The following is an 8,811-nucleotide window of genomic DNA, read 5'->3' on the forward strand; positions in this document are numbered from 1 at the left end:
TTTGCTTGTGGTAACTTAGCAGGTAGCAATACCTTTGGAAAACCTGGAAGAAACCACGTGGTTGATGAGTACTAAATGAAAGTTTTCAGAATCTCATCTTGATAGTGGAGCCGACACAAGCGTTGGGGATTCCATCAGAAACACAGAAATCCTTCAGAGGAAGAGTCGCAGTAACGTCTCTGGATCTAAGTCACTGTGGGCCTCACGTGGATACGCATGCCGTCCTTCCTCTACATGTGAAACTGAACTTTTAATAGGGTCATTTGGTAATGGGTTGAAGCAGGGAGCCGTTTTGAACCCCAGCTGCACTGCTCATTCACCTGTGCCAATAACTTGAACTTGACTGCTCTTCAGATGCTTTCCTAGTAATCTTCCCAATGTACAGCTGCTATCTATATAACACGGATCCCAGCAAAGAGCCTCCTGCTGTGTCGTGAATAGCAGTGCACTCGACCACACATTAGCAGGTTGTGGGATGAAAGAATATAATGTCTGCAAACTCTTTATTCTTTCTGGTTTGTGCCCCCCCCCCCCCCACACACGTTGGTAAAATCAATGCAAGCCACATCCTGCAATGATTTCTTCCATATTCAGTGGTACTGGATGTGACATATCCCATACCCTTGCCATGTTTTAGTATACAAATACTTGCTAAGGGCATCTTTCCTTTCTTGAGGCACCGGGGGCCAAATCAATTGCCTACTCAAGTGAAGACAAAACATCTGTGGTGGATGAAAGGGAGGGCGGCTTTCTCTGGAGATTTTTATAAACTGATTAAGTCAGAGCACCACTAATCCCCTACCCTTCACTTCACTGTTACATTGAGAAAGAAGATTAGAATGAAAAGATAATGGTTATGTCACGAGCATGGAGTACACAACCTGTGAGAAGCAGCAAGGTTCCGAAATGGTCTCATTGTGAAAGGAAACGAGATCTTTGGCTTCTGGGCTAGAGGATGCTGGAAAAGTCGGCCACCCATGCGTCAGACAGACACAAAGCAATAGAGAGAAAGAAAAATAATCAGAGGAGCTTCTGTGGCATAAAATAGTAATTCCTATATGTTCACCATACTATGTTTAGCGTTTGTCCAAACCATATGATAACTTCTATGCAACTCAATTAGAGTTATTCTAGAAAATAAGAGCCTCTCTCTCTCTCTCTCTCTCTCTCTCTCTCTCTCTCTCTCTCTCTCTCTCTGTGTGTGTGTGTGTGTGTTTGTGTTTCATTTGAAAGGAGCCAGACAAGTTGCAGAGAAAGGTATTTAATAGGAAAAGGCTCCTCTCAGAGCTCCTCATAGGATCCAGGCTATGGCTAGAAAAGTCATGACTTTGAGTTCATCTATGTACCTATTCAGTTAAACGTAAGCAGTTGCGTCATGTAGTGTTCTGTGCAAAAGTTTCACAAGTCATAGAATGCACTCAAATTATACCTTTGTGTTCAAAGTTTCTTCCAACTTTGAAGTTACCCCTATCTTTTACTCCAACAAGCTAGGTATATTATTAAGGTTTGTTTTTTTTTTGAAATATATTTCACTTGAAGCAAATAATGAGATGTAAGAAAAACAAGGTATTCTTAGAAAAAGAAATGAACAGTTGAAAAGATTGCATGCATTCTGGTAAATAGAATATTAATATTCAATTTGTCATCCTTTCTGATTTCATTCATGAGATGTTGAAATGGCAAGCTATTTCTGTTAATACAATACCCAGAGTAAACCCCAAGACACATAGGGGAAAATGAAAACTGTAGACAGATAGAGGGATTTTCCTCCAAATAACAGAGAAAATATACTATGAAGAGAACAAGGTGATCTATAAATTATTTTGCAGAATTTGAGAAGAGAAATAAACCTATAATGATAATGGATTGTGAAAATGCTGAGGGAGAGAGTAGAGTTACTAAGGGAAGACAAATAATAAACAAAATAATCTAGAAAAACATAAAGGAAGGGATATTGTTTGAGGTTAGTTTTGAAATATTGGGGTTAAGACTTTAGATAACATGTCAGATAAGAGAGTAACACGTGTCAACCCCATGTGCACATAATGGGCCCTGATTGCTTCAGTAGTTTACGGGGTTCTCACAGTGATGAAGGACCTCAAAGACCAGACCAAACGCAAGAGACCAGTGTGCATTATCATGCTTCCTCCCTATGGAATTTATACTTCTTCCTGGAAATTTATGTGTTATAAAGTGGCAAACACATAATAAATAGTCTCATATTGCATAAAAGATTCAGTCAAACGTGGACCACATATCCAATATTGTTCCTACATAATTACAGTAGAGCTAATAACTCCTGTTTGCTGCTGGTGTGCCAGCTAATCATATGGCAGCAGTGTGCTTCTTTACACATCTGTGTAATATTGTTCAAAACAGCTGGCTAACAAATAACATAAAATATCTTGGAGTAACTCTAACCAAACAAGTGGAAGACCCATATGACAAGAATTTTGAATCTTTGAATAAAGAAATTGAAGAAGACACCAGAAAAGGGAAAGATCTCCTATGTTCTTGGGTAGGTAGGATTAACATAGTAAAAATGGCAATCTTACCAAAAGCAATTTGCAGATTCAATGCAATGCACATCAAAATCCCAGCAAAATTCTTCACACACCTAATGAAAAGCAATACTCAACTTCATTTGGAAAAACAAAAACCCGAGGATAGCTGAAACAATCCTATACAATAAAGGAACTTCTGGAGGCATTACAATTCCTGACTTCAAATTCTACTACAGATCTACAGTACTGAAAACATCCTGGGTATTGGCATAAAAACAGAAAGGAGAACCAATGGAACCAAAATGAAGACCCAGATATCAATCCACACACCTGATTTTTTACAAAGAAGCAAATAGTCCAGTAAAAAAAAATGAGGTCCAGACTTAAACAAACAACTCTCAACAGAGGACTCTAAAATGGCTGACAGACACTTCAGGAAATGTTCACCACCACCTGGCTCAGTTTCATTTTATATATACTATTATATAATATGCACTGTATTAAATATTAAATGTATTTATATTGATGGAGTGCAATATGGCATTGGCATTTTGCAATATATATTATATATATGTGATAATATCAATTGTCTTATAGAATATTTAAAATCTATTCTTTTAGCAACTTCAAAATGCATGCTATTATTAATATTACCAGTCTACAATAGATCTCAGAAAAACCCATATTTTCCTTTTCTACCTGGAACTCTGTGCACTTTGAACAAAGTCTTATCACTTCCTGTATGCCTCAACCTTGTCCTGGGCTTCTTGCAATCACCTTCACTCTCTACTTGGAACCTGTGTTAGAGTCCGTCTGTCAGTGAGATCATATGATCATTTGTATGCTTGACTTAGTTTGTTAGCATAATCTCAATTTAATATCTGAAACAAAGAGAATTCTTTAGATAACGGAATTTAAGAGTTCAGTTTATGCCAGGCATGTTATATATGGTTGTAATCCCAGAATTTAGGAAGCATAGGAAGAAGGATTGTGAGTTCAAGGCCAACCTAGATATATGCAAAAAGATTAAGATAGATCTTGATAGCAATTAGATATAAAGGAAGCCCACTGTATCCATGGATTTCACAGCCCAGAATTCAACCAACCACTGAAACAGTAAACACAAACTATGTATATGTAGTAAAAATGTGTAGATATCTGACATTTTTCTGCATGCAATACAGCAGTACATCAAGTTATATAATGAGATCATTCCATTGGTTATAGCAGACCTGATATAAAGTGAAGGGCAAGAATGCCTCTAATGAAATAGTATCTCCTAGACATGACAGGGACACTGAACGCATGCAATCAATAATAATAATAATAATAATAATAATAATAATAATAATAATATTAACAATAACAATAATAATAGAAGTCTGCATAATGAGTACACTCATTTACATGCCAATACAGATGGGGAAAATCCCACAAGTAACCAACCCTATATGAAAAACTACAGGCAACTAATGGGTGTTAAAGAGGAAGAATAAGTTTTTTCTAGGGGTGAAGAGCCTGAATGTTATCTAACTCCCTGTGGTTAACCCTAAACACATGTACATATGAACACTACAAATGGACTCAGTAACATACATGTGTGTATCAATAAGGGAGGGATGTAAATATATTATCCATGTATGCACTTCTCAAAAAATTTTAAAAAATAGTTAAAAAGTATGGTATATTGTGCATAGGTTTAATGTAAATACTAAACAACTTTGAATAAGAGACTAAGCATCAGTGATTATCCTCTTTCAATAGTAAGAAATGATAAATGCACACATTTATGTAACATAAGTTATTAACTCCCTATGTATTCATATATTAGGTTTCAGAACAATTTTTGCAAAATTATGAAACTACCTAAAGATTATATGATTTGATATCTTAAATGAGTACATTACATTTAATTTAGATTAAGACAGTATGGGGAACCTAAAGTTTTTCTCAAGCTAATTATATTTTGCAAAAAAAAAAAATCACTTTGATTAGTGACTTGGGTAAAGTATGGTTTTTAAATGTGAGGTTCAAATCAATGTGAATGTATCATGTGTAGAGTAATTCTCAATTGTTATATAAATTATGTCCATTATGCTACTTGCTGGGATTCCAGCAATCATCTAAATTCCATAAAACTTAAATTTTCAAATTATCCTCCGTAATTTAAGTGTGTTATTAGGCCTTTCAAGAAGCCTTTTCCTTCTTTGAAGAAAACAAGTGAAGTTTCTCAAAAGCGCTGCAGGCTAAGTCACAAGTGACTCTCACTGGTAATTTGCAGATGCTGTAACAGGAATTTTCCTTTTACCTCTACCTAACTCCACGTATTTTGCATTCTAATTTGCAAGTAAAAAAAGTTACTTTAAAACTTGATATAGAAGTTCGCGAGGACTTCAAGGGACTTAACGTGTATTTTCACAAAAGAGTCAGAAATTGGATATGAAACTCATGATGAATCACGATGTGATTTTTAAAAAAATAGAAAAAAAAAACAAGAAAAGGGAGAATAGATGTCTTCCATATAACATCTCATTCTTCAGAAGCATCATTCTTGATTTGCACATTTTATATAAAAGATGTGCACTTCAGCCCCTCACCTTGTTTATTGTTGTAAGGTAAGTAATGAAATGTCAACATACTTCTCTGGAGGAAAAACATGTAGCTATTTATACCTTCTGTGCATGTCGGTGGTTCAGGTGTGTCCTTTGAGACAGGGAGTACCGTGATGTTACCCAGAGTACGTTGTAGGCGATGACACCGCCACCCTCTAAACCATACACCAATGAAGGCTGATAGCAGGAGCTCTGAACCCTGCTGATTTTGGAATTAGCAATTCTAGAGATTTGTCATAAAAACTATCACTTGTGTACCCTTACAAGAAAGAGCAGAGCCTAGGGGTTCATACTTCCTTATAGAAGATTCTCGCTCGTTAAAATTTCTGTTGTTTAACGCAAGTGGGTCTTCAATGAGCAGTAAAAGAAGAAAAGAACCTAGTTTTGTGTTTGGAGGTAGTGGCTTAGGATTAAGGATGCAGAGATAGATCTTAAGGATCTGGGTTCAAGATGATTCAGCCGCAGCTTCTCTTACAACGTGAAAGGAATTTCAGAACCAGACCTCTCACTTACCCTTTTCAAAAATGAGGAAAATATAGGTAGCTTCCTCTTAGGCGTGTTTGTTGTGGTAAGAAGCATACAGTGCTCAGCATACTAAATGTAAACTGGTAGCTTTCATTACTTTGAAGCATCTTTATAATCATTAGTATAAAACAATAAAGGGGGAACAAAGGAGGGTTTTGCTTTGTTTTATTGCTGTATCAAGTCAACCTCATTACAAAAGGTTTATTCAGTTTTATTTTAGAGAAAGAGATGGAGATAATAGATCAGGGGTATTTATGAAGAATAGGTTATTTAAATGTCCCTACCATTTAATTTATAACAACACAAGAATATATGCATATGTGTTTAAACAGACATACATATTCTTATATAGTTAAGACAGATTATTACATTGCTTTCTTGGAATGCTTTACTTTTAAAGATGAACTTTAACCTCTGCTGCAATAAATTTTCCTGAAGTATAGGTCATATTATATTAAAGGAATAAAGATATGTGAATGTGGATTGAAAGAAAAACCCCACAATAATTGTCATGCCAATAATGACTGTATCTATGGCTGTAACATGCAATATTTAGTAGCTGTGATTTGGTGGATTAACAAAAGAAAGCTCTAAATGAATCAATTAGGTTTTTAACAAAGGAAATATATTTCTGCAGTTTGCATTGTAGCAATTTCCATAGATGGTAGCAATTTCCAACAAGGATTAATAATACAAATTTGAGTTTCCTGGAAGGGGTCCACATGCAGAGTGTTTCTTTGCCACACAGTCCTCACAAACAATAGGCAACTATTCATTACTTTTCCTGTGTGTTATTATTACTTCAGTTTAAGATGGGGACAGCAAGATCGTCCAAATTGGATATGGCCTAGGAGGCTTGAAAGAACAATGCTTCCAAATGATCCTTATTGTATATCAGAAGTCATGGTATGTCCAAAGAGAGCGCGAAGCTGAAGGTGGGCTGGGAAAGAACCCCAGGAGAATGCTCAGTGCAGTATCGCCCACTGACACACAATTACACGGCTTTGAATCTGATCCATGACACAATCCATGGTGATTACACTACTCACAGAAGCCAAGAGACAGAGGAAAATGCTTAATCTGCTTATTCTCAAATGTGGCAATTTGCCTAATGAATGAAATTGACTTCATAAAATGTCAAGGTTATCTTTTAGTTTCAAATTTAGAATACAAGCGTAGCTTTATTGCGGATCTGAGTGCTTGCATCTATAATGGATTCAAAGTGAAGTACAGGGAAGGCTATGTGGCTTTAATCCTACCCGAAGAGGTCAAAATAAACAGAATAGTGTGTCTGAACAAAGGTTTTGATAACAGAGAAAGAACAAATCTCAAATGCTGGTCAACCATGATTGCCTTTAAACACTTCGATGAGAGCTACCGGAGAGTAGTTTAACCACTTCCTTTCACTTCGGCATCTTCAGACAATAGGGTGTATGGTTGGAATGTCGTATGAATCCTGTGAGATGTTCAAAGTAGGATTCATCCTTCTATTTAGTGTGGTGATAGAAAATCCTCAGAATACAGAAGAAAAAGTCTACAGGCCACACAGATACTGGTGATTGTCGTGGCAGACTTGGGAAAGACAAGGATTTTACATCGGAACCCTGGACTGATTGCTGAAGGTCATGTGCCTTATTCTAAGCCAGGCTGTCGTTTTTATAAACGCTTCCATTTTGATTGAACTGGGACAATTCCTACAGTTTGGTTTCTAAAAGTAAAGTGACTTCTATCTCCAGATAGTTTCCTTCCGTGCTTCATGGATCCTAAGTAACGAACAGCTGGAAAAGATGTTTATGTATCCCTGGACATTCATTAATTTACTCATTATGTCTTAACCTAGCAACCACCAACCACAGGCTGAAACAGGAAAACGTTTCGACCTCTTTCTTCCCCTTTCAGCCTACAACAATCTCAGCTTGTGAACACCAGTTCTTACAGTGATCTCTTCTGCCTGTTTTTTTTTTATTGTTGTTGTTGTTTCCCTAATAAAGGTCTGTGCTGTCAGCAAATTGTCTTTCCTGCTCACTAACAAACTATTCATGCATTATCCATGGAAGAACCTGCACTTGGGCTGGTCAATGCTTCTCTAGAAAAGTCCAAGGCTCTGGACACTGATGCTCTTTGCTTTTGCTCAGCTGTGCTAGCTGTCATGCTAGGGTACGGATGAAAACAGCTTTTCCTTAGATATGTATCCTGTTGGGAGGAAATTATGAGCTGGAAGCATTTATGTTGTGAAGCCACTTGAGAAAAAAAAATCCACTATAGAACATAAGAATGTTTTATCACGTAAATACATGCCATGATTGCAGATACAATTCAGTTTTGTAATGCCTAGTATTTCCACATTTTACCTAGAATATGGGGTAACAGCTGTGTTCATTCACAAAGTAAAGGGTAAAAAAAAAAGGCTAGAATTCAAGGTGGTTTGGGTGGGTTTTTTTCCAGATGCTGATTGGAATCAGTATCTTTTCCACTACATACATCAGAATATGTATTCATGAATATGAAAAAATTTACATTTGTATTTTGAAGCTAGAACAACCTAAACAAAAAGAAGAAATCACCTGTATTTTTTAGGTCAGAGGCATTGCTGTAAAATTATAATGTAAGAAAATCAAGGAAGACAGGCTGAGTTCTATTTTTCCTAGAATAAAAGACTTCTTAGTCTTGGTCTCTTCTCTGGGGAATGCTTCTACATTCATTCATTTTTCTTCTGGCATTTCCTTATATTGACAAGGCAGATGTCTTTTTCTATAGAGTTGGAGTATGTGTTACTAAAAGACCCATAGGAATGATTTATGCTGAAAGATTCTTTCATATCTAATGATATTCTCTATAAGCATTGGAGTGCTAGTTGACTGCAGGTTCTGGTGACAGCTGCATGTGTTTTATCTTCTCTCACTTTCTACATTCTTGACATAGTCTAACATATGGAAGGAAGCTTTGGGATGTTATAAGGAATAAAATGATGAATAGAAACTGAAAAATGGAAGTTCTTCAAATAAAACACCAATCACAAGGCTTTATCATCTCTGGGTTTATCAATGATATAGGTCTTTGGAGCTATGTTAGTGACTTAAAGCATTAGCTGCTGGACAATGTAAGATATCAAAACTCTCATTTCACCCAAGTGTGTGATTGAAAATTTAGATGAGTAGAGAAGGAAACTG

The sequence above is a fragment of the Alexandromys fortis genome, unplaced genomic scaffold, assembly GCF_014885135.2.
Source record: "Alexandromys fortis isolate MF-2015 unplaced genomic scaffold, M_Fortis_MF-2015_v1.1 scaffold_73, whole genome shotgun sequence".
NCBI lineage: Eukaryota > Metazoa > Chordata > Mammalia > Rodentia > Cricetidae > Alexandromys > Alexandromys fortis.